Source organism: Pteropus alecto, unplaced genomic scaffold (genome assembly GCF_000325575.1).
Source record: "Pteropus alecto unplaced genomic scaffold, ASM32557v1 scaffold76, whole genome shotgun sequence".
In the NCBI taxonomy this organism is placed as follows: domain Eukaryota; kingdom Metazoa; phylum Chordata; class Mammalia; order Chiroptera; family Pteropodidae; genus Pteropus; species Pteropus alecto.
Genome location: NW_006443138.1, coordinates 3337896 through 3351025, shown reverse-complemented (window position 1 = coordinate 3351025; position 13130 = coordinate 3337896). Strand labels below are relative to the sequence as shown.

The window sequence follows — 13130 nt, the reverse complement described above, 5'->3', positions numbered from 1 at the left end:
TTTTTAAAAAAAAACAACCTCTTAACAGGGAAGGAAGGTTTCCTCTCTCCACCCATTAGTCTCCCTTCCCTACAAGGACAGGATCAGCAAGCACAGAAGGAGAAAGTACATGCATAGCCAGCCCTTCCCTCTGTCCTCACTTGGGGGCCAACATTCTGCCCTTGGAGGACAACCTCAGGAAGGCCACTTGCCCACAAGAATAAGCCACATACTTCATATCAGCTTTATCTGCTATCAGCAATAAAGATAAATTTTTGGTCTCCACCTTCCTTACTCCTGTCTGATTCAGAACTCCAGCAGGAAAACAATGAAATTTGTTTTTAAAATAATATCTGCGCTTTCAAAAATGTGGTGTGCCTGCCTCAGTTGGGGAACAACGTTTATTTTTATGAAAGTAGGTGTTTTTTGTCAACAGTTTCCATTTGTCTGGAAATGTTTTCCAGTTGTTCCTAGGTGTGTGCATGTGTGCATGTGTGTTTGCTGTTACAAGTTCCTTGAGAGAAGGGAGTCGTCGCTTGTATTTTAGACTAATAGAATTTCTGCCTTAGAAATGTTCCCATGTTACACGCACGCACAAATATATGCCTTAGAAATATCCAGTGCCATCCAGGGCTCAAGCAGAGGAAAGGCTGGTAGTGGCTGCCCTCCCCACCTGGTGGAGACATTCTCATCTGGCTCTCTAATCAAAAGGCTTCTGCCACCACACCCTGACCCTGTCAACACTTCCCAGCCACTCCCATCTCAGCTGGTTTCTCTCACTTTCTTTTCTGTCCCCACTTCCTTTTAATTTTCAAGAGAAAAGATTAAGTCTCCCTGTGTACACCACTAACAAATAATATTTGCTTTTCTTTCTGCCTAGTAAATGGACCCATTCTGGCATTTGACAGATACTTGTCAAACTATTTACCAAATCGTTGTGTGAGGCACTGGAACAGAACAATGAACCGAGAACAGGTTCTGCCCTTCAGGGCAGGAGTGGGACAGGAAAAGTGATGCTACTGGAGGATAAAGTGACAGGTGGTATAGAGAGAGCACAGCTGAGAAAATCCTTAGGAAGGCACGCTGGAGGAGGTGGGATCTAAGCACGAACCCGCCTCATATTTGTAAATTCTTTAAAAAAGGATAAAGTCATTCCTACTTTGCTTCCCCATCAAACATGTTATCCGGAGCTCACAAAACCACAGAGAAAAGTAGCTAGAGCACCTAATGGAAGGCTTTAGAAAACCAGAGTATGCAGCTCAAATCAGCTAATTTTAGACAAAGAGAAAATACTGTGGCATGCTGCTAAAGGGTATTTTTAGTCTGTTTTAGTTAACTACTCTGACCTTCTCAGTAGAAAGAAACTCTATTACAAGGAAAAAAAAAATAGTTTTCCTTCTTTGTACTTCATTTCCTTCATCCTAAAATAAAAAATAAACATTGGCATTCTGTAATGAAGTCCATTCTATACCTAAACACACTATTTGCTTAGTACCTGGGGAAGAAAGTTGCCTACAGCTGTTATTTCTCACTGCCTATCTTGAGAAAACAGTGAACAATGTAAAAACACACACGAGCAAGAGGCAATAAATTAGCACAAAATGGTAAGTTTCCTTCCCTTCCCAATAACGTCCAAGAACAGGCTCCAGCAACATTTCCTAGCTAAAGGGCAACCCCAAGACTACCCTACCTCCTAAAAACTCTGACTAGCCCAGCCTGAGACCACACCAAGTTCCAAAGTTTGGGATGGGAACTTCCAGAAAGCTCAGCTTTTACCATGCACAACGGTACTTGCTTATTTTATGCAAAAATATGTCTGTCTTGGAGATCTTGGCTGTATCACCCAATGCCCTGTCCCTCTTTTGTTTCAGATCTGTTATTAATTCAGCCTAGTAAGGTCCACAAGAAACCAGATTCCCCTCATCCTTTGATTCCTGCCAGTCAAAAAGTCTGCAAGAAAAACAACCCACGTTCATATGTCACTGCTGTTACACTACTTGTGCTGTTCACATTTTTCCTATTCATTTAACAGAGATTAATGAGTGCCAGGCACTGTGCAAGGTGCTTTGGGGAGATTCAAAGACAGACCCTGCCCTTAAGGAGCTCAGTGTAGGGGAAAGGACAGGGATAACAGTGCAGGCTGATTTCTCAGGAATGCTCTCCCTCCCATTCAGCAAAAACTTACTGAGCATGTTCCTGTGTGTCAGGAACCAGGGCAGATGTGGTTCCTGCCCCCAGTGGTTTTAACCCCATCCTTCTGTAGGAAGTGAGCTTTATTTATTTTTTGTAGAACCACTTCTAAATTGCAGACATAACACTCTACCTCTACATCCTTAAGCATGAATCTTTGAAGAATAAGGACATTCTCCTACATAATCAAAACACCCTTATCATACCTAAGAAAATCAATAATAATTTCTTAATATCATTCAATAACCATCCCATACTCTGAGTTCCCTATCTGTCCCAAAAATATCGTTCATTGTTTTTTGATCCAATCAAGGTTCTCATATTGGTTTGCTATGTCTCTTTGGTCTTATTTTAAAATACTGAAATCAATGTAACTTCACTTCATATTCACCAAAATATCAACATTTAATTAAAGAGAGGAAATAAGCACAAATATAAGGGGGGGGGGAGTAATGTTGCATTCTAGAACTTAAGTTTTTCATTTCCAGGTAACTGGAATACTAGGTATATCAAAATTCTAAACCGCTAAATGCAAAGATGGTTAGCTGCTGATTCACCACAAGTTCCCAGTTGCCTGGAGAGTCTCAACATCAGGAATCTCAAAGGAAAGGTTATTGTGATACAAATCACAAGCGTCTCAGCCTGCCAAGGGTGTCCCAGCCTGCCCAGAGTATTGATGACCAAACTAGCCTATTTCATTCCCTGCAAAACAGAAATTACAAGCTGGACTCTCATTCCTATGGGAACTAATAGTCAGCAGTAGGCCAGTTATTTCCCAGGTGAACAGATCAACTTAGAAGAAAGCAAAGTTAGAAACTTCCTCAGACTTTTCAAAAAGACTATGCAAATACAGTCACGTGCTGCTTAACAATGGAATACATTCTGAGAAATGTGATGGTAGGCAATTTCGTCCCTGTGCAAACATCAGAGTGCACTTACACAAGCCTAGATGGTATAGCCTACTACACACCTAGGCTACCAGTTATAGCCTATTGCTCCTAGGCTACAAGCCTGTACAGCATGTTACTGTATGACACACACAAGTTAAACTAAGCACAAGAGAACGTGATGTAATCAAGAGACACAGCAAACATGACATGCATGAGGCTGCTGCCAGCATAATAGGGTGTACTGCTTTACAGAAAGTTTTTTTTTTAATAGAAAGAGTACACTCTAAAGTAATGACAAATAGTATGGTAAATACATAAACCAGTAACATAGTCATTTATTATCAGTATCAGTTATTCTATACTGTACATAATTATATGTGTGGTATGTATATTTTTATTATACACACACACACACACACACACACACACACTATACTTTTACACAACTGGCTGAGCAGTAGGTTTGTTTATTCCAGCATCGTCACAGACACATGAGGGATACATTGCTCTATATTACTAGGTACGGAAGAAATTTTTTGGCTCCATTAATCTTATAGGACTGCCTTTGTATCTGTGGTCCTTCCTTGACCAAAATGTCACCAGACTTTAGGATTCCATTCAATCAGTATTCAAACGGCCCATTACTATATGCATGAAACATGGTTAGGTGTCGTAGAGACTGGAGGATGAGAGTATGAATAAACAGAAATCTCATTTAAATTAGAGTTGAGAGGGCCTGTAGGAGGAGCTCTCCTACCTTACCATTCATTGTCAGTTACCCCAAACGGAAGAGCCTTGCCTTCTAGCTCCAACAGGACCATGTTTTTCTACTCTACTACACCAGCCGAAAAAAAGATCTTTTCTTCACCTGGCAAACCCTCAGCCAATGAAAAGCCACTACACTTTGAACTTCCAGTTTCCTCCAATGGACGCTTTGTTTACAACAGTCTCTGTGGAGTTCACATTTCCTCCATAAAAGAAAGTTCCTCTCCTTTGTTCTCTGGCCTTGGCATGGTTTGCCATGAGACTGCATGTGCCTAGTTGCAATTCTGTGTTGTTTTCAAATAAACCCATTTTGCTGGAGAAATATCTGGCTGTCCATTTGTTTAAGGTCAACAAGAAATATCTGGGTGTCCATTTGTCTAAGATCAAATTGGCTTTTGTCCTGCAAAACACTGAACTGATCCAAAAAAGAAAGCTCTTATTTTTATCTTTTATAAGCAACCTCCCATGACTTTTCAAATCATGGTATCTTGACCCAAAAAAAGTGATCTTTTAATATAACGTTTTTCTTTCATTACTTTAGAAATCTCTTAATCTCACTTAAGCTTCAGTTTCTTGTCAGCAAAATGAACATAATAAAAATAGCTGCCCTCAGACGGTCCTTGTTCAGAGTAATGTCGGGGCCCAGGGAGGCCAACCCAAAATATCCCACAACGGCATATTATTTTTAATTAGTTACTTAAGAAACTGCCAGTGCAAGAACACTTTGATCTCTCTCTCTCTCTGTCTCTCTGAAAGCAGGAATAAACTTCCCATATGAAAAGTGCCCTCCCTGTACCTGGAAGCTAATAAGAGAGACATCCTGATCACCACAGTTAGAGAATTTAGGGCCGTAGAGCAAATATAAACAAAATTTGTGACTCCTTTACTAATTTAATACACAGGCTTAGATTCCTCACTAATGAGCATCCGAAACCTAAGTTTCTTTGTCCTGTCAATTCTTCACAAATTTATTGTTTGTGTAAAAGATATAACAGCTGCCAGCTCTTGGGCACTCACTGAGCATCATTTTATGATCTCCCGTGCATAAGTATTAAATTGGTTTTTCTCCTATTAATCTGTCTTGTGTCAATTTTATTATTAATTCAACCACAAGAACCCAGAGGGAGGGAGGGAGACATTCTCCCACTTCTCAACAGTAACCAAAGTAACCCATATAAAGCACTTTATAATGTCTGGCTGGCTACCATCATCGTTACTACTACTACTATTTGTAATAATAGTAAATAAAGTCGGTGTTTAATAATAACATTAAATTAAAATCTAACATTAAAAATTAATGCTTATTAATTGGGCGATCTGACTGAGGGTTCTCAAAATCAATATCAGGAGTGTACAAACTATTTCTGACACAAGCCAAATCAGATTTAATTTTAGCATCTACCTTGTGCCAGACACACATATATCCATTTAATCATCACAACCTTGTGAGATAATAATTATTTCACATGTGAAAAAACTGAGCTGTAGAGACTAATCTGCCCAAAATTTATCCATGCTAAAAATTTCCACTAGACTTCATTGCTTTCCTGATTTTAGATGATTTAGTTCACAAAATACCATAACCAACAGAGAACCACAAACCTTTTAATTCTGAACTTCTGATTTTTTAGGGAGGGGAGATAATTCTAACATTTTCAATGAAGACCTATTAAAATGACTTAGTGACCACTGTTAAACTGAGGTTCACATACCACATAGGGAAGTGAATTAGCAGTAGCGTCACTAAAGTTTTTGAGTATAATTTTTGATACCAGTAATGAGAAATTGCATATGTGAGCAACATAGAATAAGCCTGCATCCCTGAATGAATTTCTGTATTTTCCAAAACCCAAATTTAGTCACTAAACCAGCTATACGTAGTTTAGGAAAGCACTGTATTTTGTCCCCCACTAATCAGCATAGACCACGCCTTTACTACATTTCTTATCCTCTTTCCCCCTTTATCCATGTACATTTTTTAGAAAACTAACTCTGCTTTGATAATATGTTTCTTCCTTTTGCCTGACTCACTAGATGACAACACAAGCTACCTTTGTTACATGCATTACCTAGGTTCCTGCCTTAAAATCTAGTCCTCCAAAATGGCCCCAGAGGGTAAAATGGGGGTGGAAGAGAGAAGGAGACAGGAGATTTGAAGAAAGAAGTACCAGTCCGGGAAATATTGGGGGGAGGGTGGTCAACATTAAGTCTATGCTCCAAACTGGGCACCTTTTCCAAGAAAGTGGCTGGGTTTCTATTTAAAACTTTGAGTTTTATAACACAAGATATAATGGATAAAGTGTTAATATATAATAGCTAAATTTTATTGAATGCTTGACAATATTCTAAACACTCTCCTAGTATAGCCAAAGATCAGACACACACACCCTCTCAAACCCCAAACCTTGTTGCAAGAGCCCTCATTCCCAGCGAGGCAAGATCCAGAACCCACCTCACCCCAGAAACACCATGCCAGAGACAGCGGGGATGGTCCATTTCAGCAGAGGGTGAATTCCGGCCTCCAGCTGCAGCAGTAAAGACCCATCACACATGAAAACTTGCAGCTACATTGCAGGTTAAATAATTCAATATTCTCTCTCTCCCAGCACACACACATAAACACACACCCTTATCCTCCTTTCCTTGCTTTACTTTTTTCTCTTAGTACTCACCACTATGTACTACATCACTTATTTTAGGCATTTATCTTGTTTATGACCGCCTCCCCCACGAGAATCTGAACTCCCTGAAAACAGAGATTTTTCTGTTTTGGTGTCCTGTACCTAGAGCCAGGCCTGGTACACGGTTGGTGCTCAGATGTTTATGCACATAGCACCTATGGAGAGAAGTCTGAGAGCCTGCTCTGCATGAGGTAAATCAGATCACTTTACCTAAGAAATGTTATTACTAAGCACGCATGAGTAAACTGCATTAAACTTGTCACAGCCACAATTCTGCTGAGTTGTGAGTGGCGACAGAATCTGAACCCAAATCTGAACCCAATGCCTCCTTGCATGGGGCTCCTTCCTCCTACAGAAGCGTTCTGACTTCAAGCCTCTGACCTAGACACAAACCCTGAGAACACACCCTCACAAGTAAAGGGCTGCCGCAGAACATTCTGTTAACGTTCTGTTACCCGAAACTATGGAATTTAATGTTTAACAAATTCAAAGCGAATCTCCTTGAGCTCTCCATGAAAAAGACAAGAAGTTGCTGGGGTGAGAAAGGATAACTGCCTCCCAAATCCTCCAAATTCAAAAGACCAGAGAGAACTGCCTCCACTGTCCCTGACAAGCCCTCCCCTCACAAATATGTCCTCTAAACCAGAAAGGTCGGTATAATGGCAAAAGGCAAGTCACAGGGACGAAGCTTGCTCAAAACAAAACCAACAGTTATCATGAAAGAGACTGAAATGTCTCCACTTTTTATTTCCAACATTTCTGTACTGAGTATGTATTATTTTTGTCACTGGGAAAAAAATACATTTTAAAAAGAAATGTCCCTGCTTTTATAAGAGAAAACAAATGATAGTATCGCCACCTATTTTTAAAAAAAAAAGAGAAAATTTTGATTCATGACCTACTTACTCTTTAAAGGTCAGGAAATTAGATTAATGGGCAAAGTATTAACCTTTCTTATGAAATGTGAAGTTGTATTTGTCCCTAACATCACCAAACCAGGTTGACAGCGGTTCTGTCACAATGTTAGCCAACACAAACTCCTCTGTATTCGCACCCTTAAACACAATGATAACTTTTTAATGGTTTCCTTTAAAATGCCTATTACAATGGTTTCTAAATGTAACTAGTTAATGATAATGGAATTGTGAATAAGTGAAAAGAAAAAGTATCACTTTAAGTGTATTTTCTAGTTTTCCTTTTCAGGATGGGATTGGGGGGTAGGGGACAAAGGATTTGTTTCCAGAAACACTGTTAATAATCCTTAGCATTTGATTTTTCAAAATTTGCTATTATTTGACTTGGAGCAAACTTCCCAGACTCCCTCCCCACTATGGAAAAGTGAAAGGAAAATAAAGACTCTGATTTACTTTTATTATGAAATTCACAAACAAACCTCAAAACAAAAAAGGTAGTCCACAAAAACTGATTCCTCCCTCACCTAAAGCCAATTTTTTTTCCCAGCTTTATTGAATGAAGCCTACTTTTTTGAGTGTGCTCAGGACACAACTCGGAATTCAGCACAAGAGCCAGAAAACCAGTTCTTCCAAGCTTTTCCAGTTTGCTTTTTGACTATTTCTTTCGTAAGAGAATAACCACAGTTCAGGTTTAACCATCTAATCTTACCAGGAAATTATTTTGTATTTCAAACTGTTCCAAAAATATCACATCCTTGCCCCCACTTCACCTCTTTTCCACCTCCCCAGTAAAGAATTTATTTAACAGATGAAGACTGCCTCTGAGAATGATCTCTCTGTAAAAACATGAACAGGACTACAATGTGTTTTGAAAATAAGGTCTCTGAGCTCATGGTCACTAACCCGCCTGGTTTTCATGCTTCTCTTCTGGCAATTAATTCTCATTTATATACTGCTTTGTGTTATAGATTAAATGTTTGTGTTTTCCCAAAATTCATATGTGGAATTCCTAACCCTCAAGTATTAGGAGGTGTAGGGCCTTTGGGAGGTGATTAGGTCATGAGGGCTTAGTGCCCTCCTAAAAGAGACCCCAGAGACCTTCTGTCATGTGAGGATACAGCAAAAATACTGTGGTGAACAAGGAAGTGGGCCCCCACCACACACAAATTTGCCAGCCTCTTGATCTTGGACTTCCAAACCTCTAGAACTGTAAGAAATAAATTTCTGTGGTTTATACGCCACTTAGTCTATGGTGGTGTGTTAGAGCAGCCCAGATGGATTAAGACACTTTTTTTTTTTTTTTACAAATTAAATACACGTTTGTATTTTAGTCTTCTCCATTGACTAGCCCATCAGTCTCCTAAGGAGCGAGATGTGTCTTTCTTCTTTTGCTTCAGGAAACAGTAGCCATCAGTTCACCGCATCCTCATCCTGTGGCTCCTCACAAAGAGAACACAGTTCCTCTGGCACCATGCGGATTTCTTTTTTCCATGAAGATTTTTAGGCTATAACAAGTTTTATTCTTATAGAGCTGCTCTGTCTTTTTAAAGAGTATGTCTGCAGGTATCAAATTTCAGCCACATGTTGATTTTACTACTTTAAATTAGGTTTCTAGACATGACACTGTCACCCACCAAATACTACCTAAATAGTGCCACCCACTCTTCCTACCACAGATGAGCACAATGCAATGTGACAATTTTTTTTTTAAGCAAATGCATCTCTCCCAACCTCCCTCTGGATTATAAATGCCCTGAGGTGCACGCACTTTTATCCATCCCCAGCACCAAGCTCCATTTCTGGAACACATGAGATGCTCCATGAGTGACTGCTGGAAGAACTAGGAGGAAGGTGGAGCAGGTAAGGACCTCAAAAAGCATCCTGGTTGTCCCTCACACACCCACAGGACAAGAGCAGAAGTGAGACCATCACAAAAGGTGTCCAGTCTGGTAAAGAATCCAAATACCCTGTCCTATTCTCTTTTCTTCTAAGTGGCTTTACTCTTATTTTAATTGTGGTTAAATATACATAACATAGAACTTACCAGCCTGACCATTTTTAAGTGTACGGTTCAGTGGCATTAAGTAGGTTCACATAGTTGTGCAACCATTACCACCATCTATCTCCAGAATTTTTTCATCTTCCCTTACTGAAACTCTATATTCATTAAAAAATGACCTTCCATTACTCCCACCACTCTATCCATAAATCTGACCACTCTAGGTAGCTCATGTATGTGGAATAATACAGTATTTGTCCTTTCGTGACTGGCTTATTTCACTTAGTGTAATGTCTTTAAGGTTCATCCACTTGCAGCATGTCAGAATTTTACTCTTACTTTAGACCAGGGGTTCCCAACCCACAGGCCACGGACCAATTCGGGTATGTGGCCTGTTAGGAACCAGGCCGCACAGCAGGAGGTGAGCAATGAGAGACTGAAGCTTCATCTGTATTTGCAGCTGCTCCCTAGAGCTAGCATCACAGCCTCAGCTCCATCTCAGATCATCAGGCATTAGATTCTCAGAGAAGCACCGGTCCCTGGTGCCAAAAAGGTTGAGAACTGCTGCTTTGGACTACTACTTTGTTGACAGCCCAGAATGGTCCACTAATTAAGGGACCACGATCAGGAAATCCCAGATTCCCCTCCAGGCAGGCCCATTCTCTGGTTAGTTTTTGCCTGAGTGGGTCTTCAGCACTTTTATCACTGGGCTTACAGACTCAGGCTTGTGTAAACAACTTCCACCACACAAATTCAGGGGAACTCAGCACTTCCCCACCACCAGGAGATATGAGTGTTTGGCATTCTCATCTTTAATTTCACCTACTTTGAGTGAATGCAAAAAGGCACGCAGAAACCACAAGTAATTATGGAATCTTCTCTGCAGTGCAAATTCATTAAGATCTTTTTTAAGCATCATTATTGAGACACGACTCACATATTATAAAATTCACCCATTTGGAGTTGACAATTCAGTGACTTTAGTATATGCAGAGTTGTACAACCATCACCACCATCTAAGTTTACAACATTTTCATCAACCCAAAAGGAAACACTGTACAACCATTACTAGTCACGCACCTCTTTCCCATGAATATGATCTTAACGTTTATATCTAGTTGATAGTCATGTACTCCTTCTACATTTCCCACAGTACTTAGCAAGAACTTAAAAGTCCAGTAACTACTTGTCCACTATCATCAAATGCATGTATACATGTACCACGAATAACCCCGAAAAGAATTCTTTCCGGTAAACATTGTGTTCAGAAATTTTGTTACTAGGCACATCCCAAGATCTTGTTCTCCTTGAGTAATTTGAGTTTATCGTTAGGATTAAAATATTTTATGATTTTAAAAAAACAAACAAACAAACATAAATGTATGTTCCTAAAACAGTAGTATCTTTTAGTTTTTGGTTTTGTTTTTTACAATTACAAGTTTTTAAAGAGGTAACACTGGCTAAGATATGTACTTCGAGAGAGACTCCTCTCTAGAATCTCCAGGTCTCTTCTGTCCCCAGCCTCACCGTCACCATGGAGACTATATCTGCCTACCTGTTCTGCAGCGCTTCCTGCCTCTCTCCCATCAAAAATGGGGAGTAAGGTCCTGTGTGTGTGTGTGCACGCGTGTGAGTATGTGTTTTAATTCTGATGTTGTGTCCTCTTAGATGATGCAATAAAAAAATGTAATCACAAGCTTTTTAAAAAGAGAAATTATTTACTTATAATCACGGAGAGCTAAATACTAAATTAAAAAACTTGCGAGCATTATGTAAGATTTGAAAGCCTCTACGGATCTATATCAGTATTGTTTAGAGGAAAGCATGTGTTTCATCCATAAACCATTTTGAATTAAAGATCTTCCTTTGCTCTCATTTCACCTTGGAGCTGATTTTTCCTGGGACAGGTACTGGTGTCATTCGTTCTTCTGTCAAAAAATCTAGCATAAGTAGTTTCTTATAATAGTACTCACAGACGTCAATATAATAGCCAAGGAAACATGACTGAAATTGTTCACTTGGTGAATTCATTCCAGGTGGGATACAGAGTTTTAATTATAAAAGTTAGACTACTGGCAAGATTATTGTGCCAAGGTAGTAGAAATGACTCATCCCAGGGCTACTAAATTGATTTTAGTGGGATGAGAGTGGGGAGAACAGCAGAACTGGCAATCTGACACTGGAGCAACAATATCCTTTGCCAAAATGAACCTGCATTGGCCGCTCCCCCAGTTGGAGGGCTGCTCAAACACCAGCCGAGGAAGCAAATTAATCTGTCTCCTCTAGAAAATGGACATAATGCCTGTAAAACCGTGGTCCAGGGATGTGTTTTAAAAAGAAAAGTCTGAGTGCCTGCAATGAAGAAAGCACTGTGCTACGGCAAACACCGAAATATACAGAAAGTTTAAAAGTGGACAGTGTCTTTAAAGAAATCACAGATCTGGTACTATAAAGCAAAATTAAAATATATCATCTATTCATAAAATTACATCATTCAAGAAACCATAAGATTGCAATGTTTATTCTGCCATTAGAACCTCAGCCTTAACTTAAGATAACGCTTCCTCATTGGTATTCAATAAGAAAAGGAAATGGCTGATATCTTGAAAAGCATGGTTATCCAATATCTAATCAACTCGTCTGTTGCTGCAAATCTTAAAACTATTGCCTTAGCACTTCTAATAATTCAAAATAAGAATGTTTTAACAATTTATATGTGTCATCAAGTCTACAATTAAATATTAAATGGAACCTTAAAAATAACTTAATATATTCATCTCAAGGTACGATGGTCACTATCTTTTTCTACTGCCTCTCCATAGATCCTGGGCCTTAAATTAAGTAAGCTAGCAAAATTCCTGACATTTAGTCAGCACTTAAACCAAAGAAAAAAAAGAAGGGGCACCAGAGAGACACAGCCTGTTAAGAGATTGCTTTTTCTATTATTAGACTTGAGTGTCTGAAATGCAGTAACACAGCCTTAGTAAGTTAGCTCTGCACATGGTTATAGGGCACTTTCAAACACCAACCTCAAATCTATTTATATCAAATTCGGCAAAGCACATGTAGCAAATACCTCTAGAAAGCTGCTTGATAAGCATATAAGAAATCAGTGTTAGTGGCAGCAGAGGTAAAGGGCAAAAAACCAACCATGTAAACACTCTTACATGCCCAATCCTAAAGTTTACAGAACAGTGTGACTAAAAGTAAATACTCAGGGCCGGGACTTTCCAATGACTACAATATAGTTTAAGCAAAAATGTGTAAGAATCAATATGAAATTATCAAAAACAACACATCACTTTAGTGCCAACTGCTTCTTTAAGGTACAGGAAAAGACAAGATCCGTAAAATTCCCTTCCTAGTAAACATCTCCTGGGGTGAAAAGGCAATTTTTTTATTTTAGCATACCAAGTACAACTCATTAGTCAGGCATTAAATATTAGAATTTGGTCTTATCTGTCAGCTCATAACTGAACACATTATGAGTCATGTGATAGAGGCATGCAGGCAGCACTGCCTCAGCCTAGCTTTAGGCACTGCTTCCCATTCTTCTGGGAGAGGATCAAACTTACTTATCAACTTGGCAAAAAAAAAGATAGCTGGGAGAGGGGCCAGATAACACAGTTAAGATGCACAAACTCAAAGAATAGAAGAATCCAAGATGAACTAAAGATATAGCAAAGGTCTATACTTGAGATCCCTCCGTGCT

General features: G+C 39.3%; 1 protein-coding gene across 2 annotated transcripts in view; it reads right to left on the bottom strand.

Moving 5' to 3' along the window:
- The window catches only part of RASSF3 (Ras association domain family member 3), a 66077-nt gene that overhangs the window by 23374 nt on the left and 29573 nt on the right, over positions 1-13130 (bottom strand). The window lies entirely within an intron of this gene.